Source organism: Gobio gobio (assembly GCF_949357685.1).
Source record: "Gobio gobio genome assembly, chromosome: 23".
NCBI classification, from domain to species: domain Eukaryota; kingdom Metazoa; phylum Chordata; class Actinopteri; order Cypriniformes; family Gobionidae; genus Gobio; species Gobio gobio.
In genome coordinates this window covers 13,337,160-13,352,642 of record NC_137119.1, presented here as the reverse complement: position 1 = coordinate 13,352,642, position 15,483 = coordinate 13,337,160, and the positions used below count along the sequence as shown (strand labels likewise).

The following is a 15,483-nucleotide window of genomic DNA, read 5'->3' as shown; positions in this document are numbered from 1 at the left end:
CTATGAGTTTGTAATTTTGCATGGTGCCTCCCTGATGGAATGTGCTTCTTCATTAATGTCTCTTTTGCCAACTGCCTGTCCTCTTCAGTTCTGAGCATAAACAACAACTCCGAGAAGGAAGGTGGTTGGTCTCCTTTCTGTTCCAGTTGCAACTTGTTTATCACACTGTTGTCCCAGCACCCTCTGCAAAATTGCTTCAGCAAGTATTTGTCAAATTCTGCAGCTGGAATACCACCACGCTTGACCACACTACCAAGTGCAACCTGGAGTCTCTGCAAGTATGAAGATGATTGTTCTCCCTGATCTTGAAGAGTGTTCAGATATTTGGCAAACAACTCCTCGCCATCTTCAACTGTGGCATAAGCAGAGTCAAGTACGTGCAGAAAGGTAACAGGCAGAACCGTAGGTCCAAAACTTTTCACCAGATCTGCAGCTGGAGGGAGTAAACTTTCCAGTATGCGCCTTGTGATGTGTACAGGTGCTAAACTTGGATCTGCAGTCAAAAGCTCAATTTGAGACCTCCAGGACTCATAATCCGCTTCATGCTGTGGTTTTGGAAATTTCCCTGAGAAGGTGCGTAGTCGGAATGAAGACATAGGCTGAAAGTTAACATCATCTCTGCGCACAATGTGCTCAACTACAACTCGTTGGATCTCAGGAGGATTCAGTTCATTTCCAGAGAGTGAGATTCTTGGTCCACCCTCCCTAACTGGGGTTGATCGGGGTCGAGGTCCTTGATCAGTCTCCACAGCAGTTCCAAGCACCTCAACGGTGTCCTCTTCACCCTCCTCCTCTTCTTCATCATTACTATTTTCCTCTCCACCACCAGTGGCTGCTATTCCCAAATGTGAACTTATTTGGTCAAACATTCCTTTAAGAACGTTGTCAAATGACTGGCCACTCTGTCGGGAGATACGTTTCAACTCTTGCAGGTAATCAGGGGCTGGGGTGGCCTCCACTGTGGCTGCGGCGGCACACTCACTCCTAAGTAACTTAATAACAAAATCAGCAGAGGGAGCTGAAAAAGTATACGGCAGTTTTGGTTTTAGCTGTGCCAAAGCTGCTGCATTAATAAATTCAACGGTCAGGTTTTTATAAAATGGACTCTCATGTTCGGTAACGGTAAACGATTGTTTAATTTCACCGTAACTACCTAAATGATCAATAATTTCGTCATCTGCTTTGGTGTTGGTCACACCACTAATAATGACAGAATTAGCTACATTAATACCAGTTTTCTTAAAGAAATCCATGATCCTACTTGATTACTATTCTATATAATATAAACAGGAATCACACAATGACACAAGTACAGACATTCACAATGTCAGGCTCCTGGCTGGCTCGCCAAAATATGTAACAAGTAGAAGCTAGGCAATTGACTGCGGATGCCACCTGGCAACAGAAGAGGGATCGTCACGGAGCCTGGGTTGTGAATGAGTACACTGGAGTCATTTTAGTATGAGTGTGTGTATTTAGTAGATAACAAAACATAACCAACATAAACAATACATAAACAACATAACTTCAATGACACATACAAAACAATTTGAATTACAGTTCAGTTCAATGGCAGATTAGTGCGCTGCCAATGATTTGGGAAAAAAAACAGGAAGGAGGAAAAACTTAACCCCGACACAATGTGTTCCAAAACCAGGACAAGGTCTGGTGAAATGTCAATTAATGATGAATTGAGCAATAGTTAATCCAGATAGGGAAGTGTTCAATCGCAGTGAATGTGTGGTTCGGTTACCCTACCACATATATCAAAGTTCTCTTAGCTCGCCATCTCGATCAGAGTCCTTGAGTTAGGACGGGTCGAGAGTTCAAAAGATCCATAATTGAAGAATGGAGATTTGTTGATCCAGGAAAAAAAACCTGACCTTTGAAATTGAAATGATCAACGCAAGGTCTCCAGGCGTGACCCAATGTTTAAACAGAGTGAAAAATCAGACAAAGGCTCTGATTGGAAAGTGGCAGCAACGAGTATTCATAGCTTGAATAACTAAAGTTGAAGCACAATTTAGGTTTGTTTGGGGATGCCAAACAAACCATACCACAGCCACAGTGGAGACAAACAGGAAGTGAACTCAGCAACCAGTCATTTTAAGGAAGTTGTGAGTTTGCAGGCCCGCCAAAATAAAAGTCTTAACTAAATATGGGTTACATTTACACTAAAATATCTTCATTTGTGTTCCGAATATGAACAGAGGTCTTACGGGTGTCCAACGACATGAGGGTGAGTAATTAATGACAGAATTTTCATTTTTGGGTGAACTAACCCTTTAATGTTCAGATCAATAAGTTGTACCATTTAAAATGCAAACATGAGAAACTGAAGTCGATTTGAAAGGCAAGACATCAACTAGCCTACCCAATGTAAACTTTTATATTAATACTTTTAACAACATTCGAGTCATGTTACTGGGCACCACAAACGCATGCAAATGTTTTAACAGACATATGCATGTGCCTAAATACAACACTTAACGTCGCCTACACATTTTGTAACAGCTCATTTTTTAGATTAAGTAGACAGGTGGACAAATTTCAGTGGTTTACCATCAAGACCCATCAGTACTTTCTGGACGAAGCTAGAAGTAAGAGTGAGTTTCCTGGGGTAGTCCAAATGCAATATATAGATCAACCCAAACAACAATGCATCGGCAAACCTGGGGCTATCACTCATCACAACATCATCTTCCACCACAATAGCAGTGCTTGCAGGATTGAAATGAACTGGACTAGTCGTGCCTCTGTTGACCATGACAAGAGCAACAGGACAGTCTGTGATGTCTGGTTTATCTGACACCTCCATCTGGAAGAAGCACAGAGGTTTAAGTTTAACTTAGTACATTAGAAGTAGACAATAGTATTCATATTAAAGATGAGTATTCCACAGGTCACTGCTCAACAGGCAATTATATAGGTAGGTGAATATTCTTGCAATGTATATCATTTAAATGCTGGGTACAGTACCTGCCAAAAGTTTGGTAACATTAAATTTTATGCTTTTGAAAGAAATCTCATGCTCACCAAGGCTGCACTTATGTAATCAAAATACAATAATAATAATAATAAAAAAAAAACATTAATTATATTGTCAAAATTACAACAAATTTAAAATAACTTTTCTATGTGAATATATAGTAAAGTGTAATTTATTCCTGTGATCAAAGCTGAATTTCAGCATCATTACTCCAGTCTTCAGTGTTATATGATCCTTCAGAATTCATTCTAATATGATGATTTGCTGCTCAAGAAACATTTATGGATTATTATCAATGTTGAAAACAGTTGTGCTGCTTTACATTTCTGTGGAAATTGTGATACTTTTTCCAGGATTCTTTGATAAAGTTTAATGAACAGCATTTATTTTGTATTTATTAATTTTGTTTATTACATTTAAGAAATATAAATATTTTGTTACATAATGTCTTCATTGTCAATTTTGACGAATGAAACATCCTTGATGAATAAAAGTATATATTTTTTTCTCCCTTTTTTTAATAATATTAATACGTTTCTTAAAGGATTACTTCACTTCAAAATGAACCTTTCCTGATAATTTCTTCGCCCCATCTCATCCAAGATGTTCATGTCTTTCTTTCTTCAGTGGAAAAGAAATGAAGTTTTTTGAGGAAAACATTCCAGGATTGTTCTGCTCATAATGGACTTCAATGGGAACCAACGGCTGAAGGTCCAAATCACTGCAGTTTCAGAGGAAGGGCTTCAGAGGCTCTGCACGATCCCAGACAAGGAATAGGGTCTGATCTAGTGAAAACATCTGCCATTTAACAAAAAAATATATATTTATATACTTTTTAACCTAAATTGCTCATCTTGCGCTGCCCTGCGACAGCACTGATTGCGTAATCACGTTGGAAAGGTCACACTAGACATAGGTGGAAGTACCGCCCCAAGCGAACATGCGAAGACTAATACAAACGGACTTTACAAAAAAACACCTCCATCTCCATCTCCAACTTCAAATTGTCTGTCATCGCTGTGTTACCTTTTTTTGCTAAAGGATATTTGTATTAGTCTTCATACAAGCACTTTGTAAACACGGGGCGGTACTTCTGCCTACGTCTAGTGTGACCTTTACAACGTGATTACGTAATCCATTCTGTGTCACAGGTCAGCGAAGATGAACAACTTAGGTTAAAAAGTATATAAATGTTACATTTTATTTTGAAAATGTGGCGATGGTTTGTCTAGATCAGACCCTATTCCTTGTCTGGGATCGTGCAGAGCCTCTGAAGCCCTTCCTTTGAAACTGCATTGATTTGGACCTTCAACCGTTGGTTTCCATTGAAGTCCATTATGTGGAGAAAAATCCTCGAATGTTTTCCTCAAAAAACTTCATTTCTTTTCCACTGAAGAAAGAAAGACATGAACATCTTGGATGAGATAGGAGATAGTTAATTATCAGGAAATTTTCAACTAATCCTTTAAAGCAGCAAAAATATTAAAATATTTTCTGAAGGATCATGTGACACTGAAGACTACAGTAATGATGCTGGAAATTTTAGCTTCAAATAAATGCAGCCTTGTTGAACCTAATAGATTTCTTTCAAAAACATTAACACATTTCAATGTTTTAAAAATGTCATAGGTACTATTACATAATTACCAGATCACTGATAGAGATTTTTATAATAATACAAATAAAAACAACAATAATAATTAACAAAGCTGAACAACCAACCTTCTAGCAACCTGATCCTAGCAAATCTGTGTATGCACTGAATACTTACATTCCACGTCTTAAAGAACTGTGGGTACTCCTCGCGTAGGTATACCGGGATCGCATGAAGGACTAAAGTGTGCTTCATGTTGGCGTCATGAAAATCCTTGAAAACAAGTGAAAATTAACACAAATAAGCCAACTTTTTCAATTTTGAATACAATGAAGAAAGTGTCTTCTAGTTACTGTTGACAAATTGACACAGCAGTCCCTATCAGAACCTTATTTGGACCATCTTTAACTTACCTGAACATCATAAACACTTAGGATGTCACGCAGCATCTCTGTCTGAACAAGGCCATGAGTTGCGGTGTGTCGGTTGAGCTCAGCATAGAACTGGTTCCGTAGGTTGACATTTGTGATGCGTTAACCTCTTAACAAGCGCCCCATTTTTGTGGAATTTTTTGAAAACGATATACCCAAATGAAAATGTCTGCAGCTCTTAAACCCTATGGTCTATATTCATAAACCTGGTCTTATTTTAAACTAGACACTTGAAATATTGCTACCCAAGAGTCATAATAACTCAAAGTAATATGGGAACAGAGTAATATACATGTAAATATACATGTAAGTGACTCACGTTTTTTGTTTTCAATTAGGGAAAAAAATATTATAATTTAATGTTAAGAGCCTGAAAATAACTTAAATATAAAACTGAATGTCTAATCATGTCATGATTCAAATATGAGGATGATTCTCTCAGTAATGTAGCTTCTGTGAGCTTTTATGTCAAGAAAAGTCTAGGCGTCATTTCAAAAAGGCCATTTATTTCAGAACATTTGCTATTGTAAAGAGTAGTTTTTCATTCAAATAAATCTGCAATAAACTGCAATATACTACTAATTATAATGGATAAACAGTTACTGAAAAACTAAAGCAACTATTTACAGAGATTACAAAGTGTAAAAAACTCATTTAGCTGATGGGAAGCGTCAGTGACAGACTGCGCGCTCCACTGCAGTTGCGCCATGGAGAACGTGCAGCCAGCGCGCAAACAGTATTCACCAAAGCCTACTTACGCAAACTGCGCAAGATAATGCCTTTTGATTGGTTACTAAGTCCATCAATCAAACCTTTGTTGAAAAGGCATTGGCTGGGCACCGAGTGCCTTTATCCAACGAAAACCATGGGCGCAATGATTGACAACTCACCAAGCCTGTAAGGCACTTCCTCTATATGATGCATCCCAGAAGAGTCTCTGATTGAAGGAGAGAGACGGGGGAGGGTTTAAAATACGTGGGAGAAGCCATTCTAGCAGGGGGAGTTTGCCAGACACGGAATAGAATCGATATTTCATTGAAAATGGACATGATTGATCACGCTAACTCAAAACTCTCTTGCAAACAACGGAGGATTTTTAGTTTTTTCCCTATTTTTTCGTTGTTTTGGATTAAAAAGTGGGATGCATTTTGAAGAATGGACTCTTACACAGAGATGTATGCGGGTGTTTATTGGATTCGTCCGATCTGATCTGAACGACAGGAGATGAAAGATGAGTAACGCTGATATTTTTCTAATGTTTACATGGCCGGTCCTTTAGTGTTTCATTTAACCCTTTCCTCTCTGGTGTATTTATTGCAAAAACAAGTTCAGAACATGAATCTTGAGTGTTTTAGCTTTCAAATGATGCATAGTTTGTGATAGTTGATTGAATATTTTGTATAAAACAAAAGTAGATAAAAGTACACACCCCCCCACTTCCGTCAACCCCCCCGTCCACGAACCGGTGCGGGTTAAGAAGTTAAAACTCAGAAAACCTAGAAAAACAAAAGTTATGCACAGAATTGTATAATAACAAATATAATGAATTTAGAAAAAAGAAAGATGAGTGTTTTGAGGCTCTATTTGGCAAGCATCAATCTCAGCAAGCATCCAGTTCAAACTGCAAGAGAAGAAAAAAGTTATAAGTTTACAACAAGTATTTCCAGGCAGTCAAATTGCACTAGTTTACTTAATCCAATATCGTGTTAACTTCATGTCAATGTATTTTCCGTGGACATTAAGTTGCTTCTAATTTATCCAGTAACATTAGTTCATTCCCATGCATGTAACGTTAGGAATACAATCACATTTACCATATCAGGGCGCTTAACATTACCAAAACAGCATCAATACACTTTCAAAACGTAAAACCGCCGTTGACTGAAAAGAGTTAACGTTAACAGTTAAGGTTAAAATGATTGCCCTGCTTGCTTGACGTTAACATAGTGGCGCTAAAATGGCATTCAAAAAGTGCGCGAAGCACAAGGCGACTGCCTCGCTTCACAAACCTTCATAAAAGTACCACATCCCAAACGATTCAACATGTCATTCTTTACATATTCTTGAAACATTTAAAAAACAATTGAAAAAACGTTCACAAGTTGTTCGTTGTACTTACAAGTTGTCTAATGTGTTAACTTCTGCTGCCTTCGAGTGTCCGCCATGTTGAATGGATTCTTCGAACGTCGATCGGAGCAACGCCCAACGACGTGACGCAGATGACGTCATTGCGCTGCTCAATCAGTTTATTTAAAAATATTATGTACTTTAGTGAAGTTTACTCAAAAGTAATGAATCACACAAAATTAAAACTACACTACTCATTCAGAAAATGTTAAAGTTTTAACTAGCATTAACTATTAAACAGATTTTAATTTTATTGTCCTCACATTTTTTAAGTTAGTAGTACTGTTCGGGTTTACAGTGTACCTAAAACTGTCAATTAATGCAGATTGTCTGTTGTTCTTACTACTTTGAGTAAAGATAAAGGATGGAGCAAGATTTGTTTTACAAACTTTAATGTTACATCAGTCATTCACGTTAGTGCTGGGTTAGCACCGTCATTGATACAGTTCCTGCATATGCACTGCAATAAATTATAAATATACACATTGGTTTGTTGATGGACATAAACTTGTCCATGCTGATGAGGAAATGCTGCAACAACTCATAATGTACCTCAAAATGAGTAGCGTATCACTGAGAGATGGAGGTCTGGGTTGAATAACTAGTTCTTCAAATGTTTCATCCTCGGACTCACACTCAGATTGATATGGTAAATCTTTATTGATTGATATACGTCATCTTTACTGTCTTTACAGTGTGTACAATCGCTGAGCTTTAGGAAGCCTCCAGAGCTGAAGTTTAGTTATGGTAATGGCCATTTAGGTACCGAAACACACTCTGTAAGCAGTTGACCAATCGTAACTGACTGGGCCGTCTGACCAATCAGAGCAGAGTTGGCTTGCAGAAAGGAAGGATTTAGAGAGACTGATTCATCCGTTGAGTCGTTCGAGAATCCTTAAAAAATGTGCTGATGTGCAATGTATATTATGAAAAAATTAAACGGCTTTTTGACCTTTGATGCATGTAAACCTGTTGTAGGAGACCTCCAAAACTAAATTAGGAGCCTTTAAAATAGCATAATAGGGGTACTTTAAAACTCAGCTCATTCTGTACCTCTGTACATCTGAAAAGAGTATGTGGCCGTTCACATTTACGCATTAACAATACATGTGTGGTGTTCAGAAACTTGGCCCATCCAGCCATGACAACGTAATAAGGAAAAACAACGTCATTTTTGTCCAAATGTGTCCCCAAAACATCAGGAAATGTATAGATGAAGCTTCTCCAATTGTTGAGCAGGAGCATTTTGTTTGTGTGTTATAGCAGTAATCCAGTGATTTTTTTATTTTATTTTATGCCGCAGATGGCTTGCTCCATTTCATTAAAATCATATGCAATGCAACAACAACAACAAAAAAGCTCTTGATAAACATCCACTGATGTAAATCTGCAAATTTGATTTATTAAACTAAAAAGTTTTATTAGGGAATCAACTCCTCATACTCAAAGAAAAAAATATTACTACTATACCCTTGTGAAAAAGAAGTGTGCTCAATTTTATTGAATTTGCACATGTGTACTTCAGATTTTGAAAGTATATGTTTTTAAAACTACTTACAGGTAATATGACATTAATAAAGTAGACATTAATAAAATAGTGTACTTTATTCTATGACTAGACTAGAATTACGTTTTCTTAACATACTTTTTAAAGTTTTGCTTTAAATCATTATGTTTTAATCATGTTTATGTTTATATATATGTTTATATATATATGTTTATATATATATATGTTTATATATATATGTTTATTTATATATATATATATATATATATATATATATATATATATATATATATATATATATATAGATATATATATATATATATATATATATATATATATATATATATATATATATATATATATATATATATATATTGAATATGTATTTCTTCTTGCAAAATGAACAAAGGAGAATATGTGCACAAAGCATTGTATGAATACACTATACAAACCACATCATAAAGCCTCATGCTCATGATGTGGGTGTGTGTTCAGTCTTTTGTTAATTTATGTACTTGTTAGAAAAAGAGAAAAACGTCTGGCTTTTTTAATGGCTAAAACTTCTCGTGAATTCTGCTTTCGTTAGTGTTTCATGTTCACAGTTTCATCTTGCAGCCTTATCACTAAACATTCACCAAGAGGTCAAAGTCCAGCAAAGTCAGATGAACACTACACTCTGCCAGTGTAGAGCCCAAGACATAATTTACACTTGATCATTTCATTGTGTATCTATAGATAAACCATCAGTAAAATACGATTTCTCAAGTACCCATGCCTCACTGTAATGAGCGTTTGAAACACAACTCTTACCTGTAAGAAAAGGTGTTTCAGTCAGGAAGAAGAAAAGCAACGTTAGTCACCAGCAGCTGAAAGACAATTGTAAGTGATTGTGAGGTTAAGCTACGCCTCTTTTGGCAGGGATGGGATCCTATTCCATTAAACTGTTGAGTTAACCCTTTCAAGAACAAAGAACTAAAGGTTGCTGTAAAGAGGTGTTTGATGTCTTGCATGCTAACACTTACTTCTAGCATATATAATAAAAAAATTCTGAAAAATATGATTCAATCTGATTAGATTAGATTAGATTCAACTTTATTGTCATTACACAAGTACAAGTACAAGGCAACGAAATGCAGTTTAGGTCTAACCAGAAGTGCAATAGCAGCAAGTGCAGGATATACAACGTTTGCATAAGTGCAGGACATGGATATGTACTGAATATATATAAATATATCTATAAATAGAGAGATGGTTATTACTATAAACAGAATTTACAGGTGAATATGTACAGTGAATAATATACAGATGGTTAATACTATAAACAGAATTTACAGGTGGATATGTACTATGAATATAATATAATATACAGATGGCTATTACTATAAACCGAATTTTACAGATAGAGGTATACAATGATATGTTAGGCTAAAATGAGGAATATGGCAGTGGATTAAGGTAGTGCAATAAATTATGGACAGAAGCTATCCGAAAAAAAGTGTAAAAGTGCAGTGGAAGTGATTGCATATTACAGTTAGAAGTACTGTGCAAAATACAAATGTAAACAGTTGGTACTGTAAATAACAGTTGATTGTGTTTAGTTTGTGAATGGAAAGAATGGAAAGCCACCTTTTCACTGACAGAAAACAGAAAATACACCAGAAGACATTCTGATGTATTGTGAAGTATTGTATCATGACATTGTAATGTGTATCATATAATGGTATAGGCCCCGAGCTAAGACACCAGAGAGGTAGATTTGTGCAACAGTGATCTTTACTCTCACTCATACTCTCTCTTATTCAATAATAGAACACACTGTTAAAAAGAAACAGCTCACTTGCTACCTTAAATTTAAGTACAATCAATATGCTGTACAAGTCATTTAAACATTTAAACACAAAAAAAATTGCTTAACTTATTTTTTATGATTTAAAGGGATAGTTCACCCAAAAATTAAAATTTTGACTAATTGTCTACCCCAAAGTTGTTCCAAACCTGTATGAGAGTCCATCTTCTGATAAACACAAAAGAAGAAACCAGACAGTTGACGGCGGCACCCATTGACTTCCATAGTAAAAAAAAAAAATACTGACTGTACTGACATCAGCTGTCAGGTAACCAGCGTTCTTTAAAATATCTTTTAAACTAATAACGCTGCTGCTTGCATAATTCTCATTTGTAGTCACCTTCAGGCTTTGAATGCTGTAAAGGATACTTACCATGTGTCACAAACACCAGTGAGAGTGCCCCTGATTACCACCTGAGGGCACTCAACCCCGGACTGTCACTCCATCAAGGACTACATCTCCCATAATCCTTTGCCCGGACTCATCAGCACTCATTGATTACATACACCTGCACCCCATTACCTTGTTAGCTCACACTCGACCGTAAGTGGGCTGCAAAGTGGACTTCAGAGGGTATTCCGCCATCTTAAGTAAGATTCCAATCCAAAGGGAACGAACATGTTCAGTCCAAAGGGTACTGCGAACGGCGTAGGGAAGAAGGAGACATCGATACATCACTTCACAGGAAGTAGAGAGTGAAAATCACCCAACTGTCTCTTGCGTGTGGCATGCATCACCTGTCTGAACTAATGATGGTGCAGAGCCGTTGGTTGGAAGAGTTTTTAAACAGTTTTGCGATGGAGGAGTTTACATATGCATTTGAATATTCATAGTTATTATACAAACTAGAGTATTTATGAATGGTTATGGCAATAACTGTTACATTCGTATATTATATTTTATGAATATGTAAACCAATTAAAAGTGTTGAGAAGCACCTGAGGGCTATCATTTTTTATATTTGACTTTATTTACCTCAGGAATGTTATATGCAGCTGCACTTGGGAAAGAAAGCGCACGAGATGAGACTGCTACAAAGACCATTGATTAAGAATAGCCTACACTTATACATAGATAGCCTAGTTAACCAAATCAAAATGTATTTTCATATTGAATGACAGGTGCATCTTCAAATCTGTTCATAGTCAATACAGGTAACTTATAAGTAAACTAATAAAACTAATGGACAATGTTTTTATCATATTTTTTAGATACATTCTGCGTGTTTTCTAAATGTATATGCTTATATGGTTTTCAATTTGAAAGTAAAGTAAATTACAATATTAATTTATGTTATATCATAACAGGGCGTTCCAAATGAGGGCGTTGCAGGGCGTTCCAAATGAGTGATTATTGTCAGCGAAGTCCACTTCAACTGATATACACTTTTAAAAAAATTCAGGTCTCCAACTGAAATTTTTCTAGTGACTGATCACATCTAAATGTTTCAGTTGGCCAAATTGAATTTCTGTTAATTGATGCAATTTATTTAACAGAAATTCAGTTTGGCCAACTAAAAATATTAGATGTGATCAGTCACTAGAAAATTTTCAATTGGAGACCTGATTTTTTTTTACAGTGTACCGTGCTCAGGGAGTAGGGAGCAGTGAACAGTGCGTAGGGACCCTGTTGAATGGAATGCACCCTATAATAACCTGGTCCTGTCTATTATTCATTGTCTTGTATGTTTGTTAACACTGCATTTCTGAGCGTTTTCCCTGGTTTCATGTCTCTTGGTCTTGGATTACTTGCCCGTTCCGTGGATTTCCCTTTTGCCTGTCTCTCCTGTTTTGTTTGCCTGATTGGACTGATTACCTGTTATGACCTCTTGCCTGTTTTTGACTACGTTTGTGGATTACCCTTTAATAAAGCTGCGTTTGGATCCTCAACCTGTTAAGTCTCGGAGCAGTACGTTACACCATGCTAGTATGCAAAGGCCCAAACTCACCAAATGTTTCCTGTTTTGATGTTTGATTCTCCGAAAGGATAAGTTATTTAGTTTGATTCTGAACTGTGAATACTAACCTGAAATATGTTTGATGCCCTTGTTTCACTTTTCTGTGAACACCAACCTAGTTACGTTTGATGCCTCGTTTCACAGACTGTAAGAGATTCTACCTGCACTCTAAAAAGTACTTCAGGGTACCGGTTACAACAACTTAAATAAATGTATTGTTGCAAGTTAAAAAGTCTAATTTAAGTCTAATCTAGTTTTAATTAAGCCTTTTAAGTTGCAAACATTATTTTGTAGAGTTCTGTTGACATAATGTTGATTATTACATCAACTTAATATCGTCTGTAATGTAACATTTCTGCGTTAATTGTCTTATAGGTAATAAGGTTGTGGTAACTGAATGAAATTGTCTTGACAACTTTGGAAATTAGGCAGTGGATTTCTAGTTCACAGCATGCCTTGCATAGGACTGGATAAGGAGAATAAATGTTGAAATTAAGTGTTAATTTATTTGTTTTTAGTGAAGGGAAAGACCTGTTAGTGTTTATTGCTGTTATGTTTGACATTTAAAAGAGTTTCTAATGTTGAAGTTTTTGTGGTTACCATTGAGTGTCATTACATTGACTCTATAAGCAATGACTGTGCTAATGCCAGTGACAAGTAATATCTTGCTCATTAAATATACATGTTAAATAAGTTATGTCAGTGCTATGATAGCTGTTGATTTTAACTGAAATAGACAATATTAATTGGTTTCAGGGCTACAACTCTGGTAGTTGGAACCACTTAATTTCAGTAAACAATTTGTGTTTATGCTACAAAGTATTAAGTTCTTCTAACTCAATGTAGCTTGTTGGTTGAACGTGAATTCACTCAAAGTTGTCATAACGGTCATAACTGTTTTTTGTTGAGCCAACACATTATTTTTTTAGATTGTGTGAATGCTTACCTGAGTTATATTTGATGCCTCATTTTGACAGATTGTGACATTCTACCTGTTGATGCATCTTTGCAAAAGGCGAATAACCACTTGAGTTTTATCCCGTTCAGCCCTTTCTGGTGAAAGCATTCCTGCTTCAATCCTGTTCTGTTTCACCCGTTGTTTCTCTCTGTCCCAGTCATCTTGCTTGTCCTATGTTGATTTCAATAAAACTCCTGCAACTGGATTCATATTATCTCCCCTTAATATCGTTACACATACTTAGTACTTTTGTAATAGTACTTTGTAATAGTAGACGCAGGCAGTTCAGGAAGCCATGGAGGCGCAGGCAGTTCAGGAAGCCATGGAGGCGCAGGAAGTTCAGGAAGCCATGGAAGCGCAGGCAGTTCAGGAAGCCATGGAGGCGCAGGCAGTTCAGGAAGCCATGGAGGCGCAGGCAGTTCAGGAAGCCATGGAAGCGCAGGCAGTTCAGGAAGCCATGGAAGCGCAGGCAGTTCAGGAAGCCATGGAGGCGCAGGCAGTTCAGGAAGCCATGGAGGCGCAGGCAGTTCAGGAAGCCATGGAGGCGCAGGCAGTTCAGGAAGCCATGGAGGCGCAGGAAGTTCAGGAAGCCATGGAAGCGCAGGCAGTTCAGGAAGCCATGGAGGCGCAGGCAGTTCAGGAAGCCATGGAGGCGCAGGCAGTTCAGGAAGCCATGGAGGCGCAGGCAGTTCAGGAAGCCATGGAGGCGCAGGCAGTTCAGGAAGCCATGGAGGCGCAGGCAGTTCAGGAAGCCATGGAGGCGCTGGAAGTTAAGGAAGCCATGGAAGCGCTGGCAGTTCAGGAAGCCATGGAGGCGCAGGCAGTTCAGGAAGCCATGGAGGCGCAGGCAGTTCAGGAAGCCATGGAGGCGCAGGCAGTTCAGGAAGCCATGGAGGCGCAGGAAGTTCAGGAAGCCATGGAAGCGCAGGCAGTTCAGGAAGCCATGGAGGCGCAGGCAGTTCAGGAAGCCATGGAGGCGCAGGCAGTTCAGGAAGCCAGGGAGGGCAGGCAGTTCAGGAAGCCATGGAGGCGCAGGAAGTTCAGGAAGCCATGGAAGCGCAGGCAGTTCAGGAAGCCATGGAGGCGCAGGCAGTTCAGGAAGCCATGGAGGCGCAGGCAGTTCAGGAAGCCATGGAAGCGCAGGCAGTTCAGGAAGCCATGGAGGCGCAGGCAGTTCAGGAAGCCATGGAGGCGCAGGCAGTTCAGGAAGCCATGGAAGCGCAGGCAGTTCAGGAAGCCATGGAGGCGCAGGCAGTTCATGGAGGCGCAGGCAGTTCAGGAAGCCATGGAAGCACAGGCAGTTCAGGAAGCCATGGAGGCGCAGGCAGTTCAGGAAGCCATGGAGGTACAGGCAGTTCAGGAAGCCATGGAAGCACAGGCAGTCCATGGAGGCGCAGGTAGTTCAGGAAGCCATGGAGGCGCAGGCAGTTCAGGAAGCCATGGAGGCACAAGCAGTTCAAGGGACCATGGTGGTGCAGGCAGCTCAGGGGGCCAGAGACGCGCTGCCTACCATGGACTTACCCCCCCCCCCCCCCCCAAACCACAAACAACATTAAAACAATGATTTAAACTGTACTTTAAGGTAAAACTTTTAATTTGACATTATTACAATGTTCACTTTTTAAAAGTCTACTTAAGTGCTGTTTCTCACTTAAGAAGACTCACGAAAATGCACTCTCTAAGTAGTGGCCTGTTGTTTCTGTAATATATTATCTGCAAGTACAGTTTTTTTTATATATATACTTTTAAGATTTGAAGTACACTACAAGTGCACACTCAATACAATTAAAGGGCTTCACCCAAAAATGAAAATTCTGTCATTAATTACTCACCCTCATGTCGTTTCAAACCTGTAAGACCTTCGTTCATCTTTGAAACACAAATTATTTTTGATGAAATCTGAGAGCTCTCTGACCCCTCCATAGACAGCAATGCAATGCTATTACCTTTTAATGCCCAGAAAGGTAGTAAAGACATTGTTAAAATAGTCTATGTGACTACAGTGGTTCAACCTTAATGTTACGAAGTGACTAAAATACTTTTTGTGCACAAAAATAACGACTTTATTCAACA

The 15,483-nt window shown here is 38.2% G+C and overlaps 1 protein-coding gene across 1 annotated transcript in view; it reads right to left on the bottom strand.

Annotated features, from left to right (window-relative positions):
• Window positions 1-9,533, bottom strand: part of btr33 (bloodthirsty-related gene family, member 33) — a 38,029-nt gene extending 28,496 nt beyond the window's left edge. Inside the window, exon 1 of the mRNA XM_079806802.1 lies at window positions 9,459-9,533. The gene's annotated coding sequence lies outside the window, so the exon portion shown is untranslated. The remainder of the gene's footprint in view (window positions 1-9,458) is intronic.
• Between the last annotated feature and the right edge of the window lie 5,950 nt (window positions 9,534-15,483).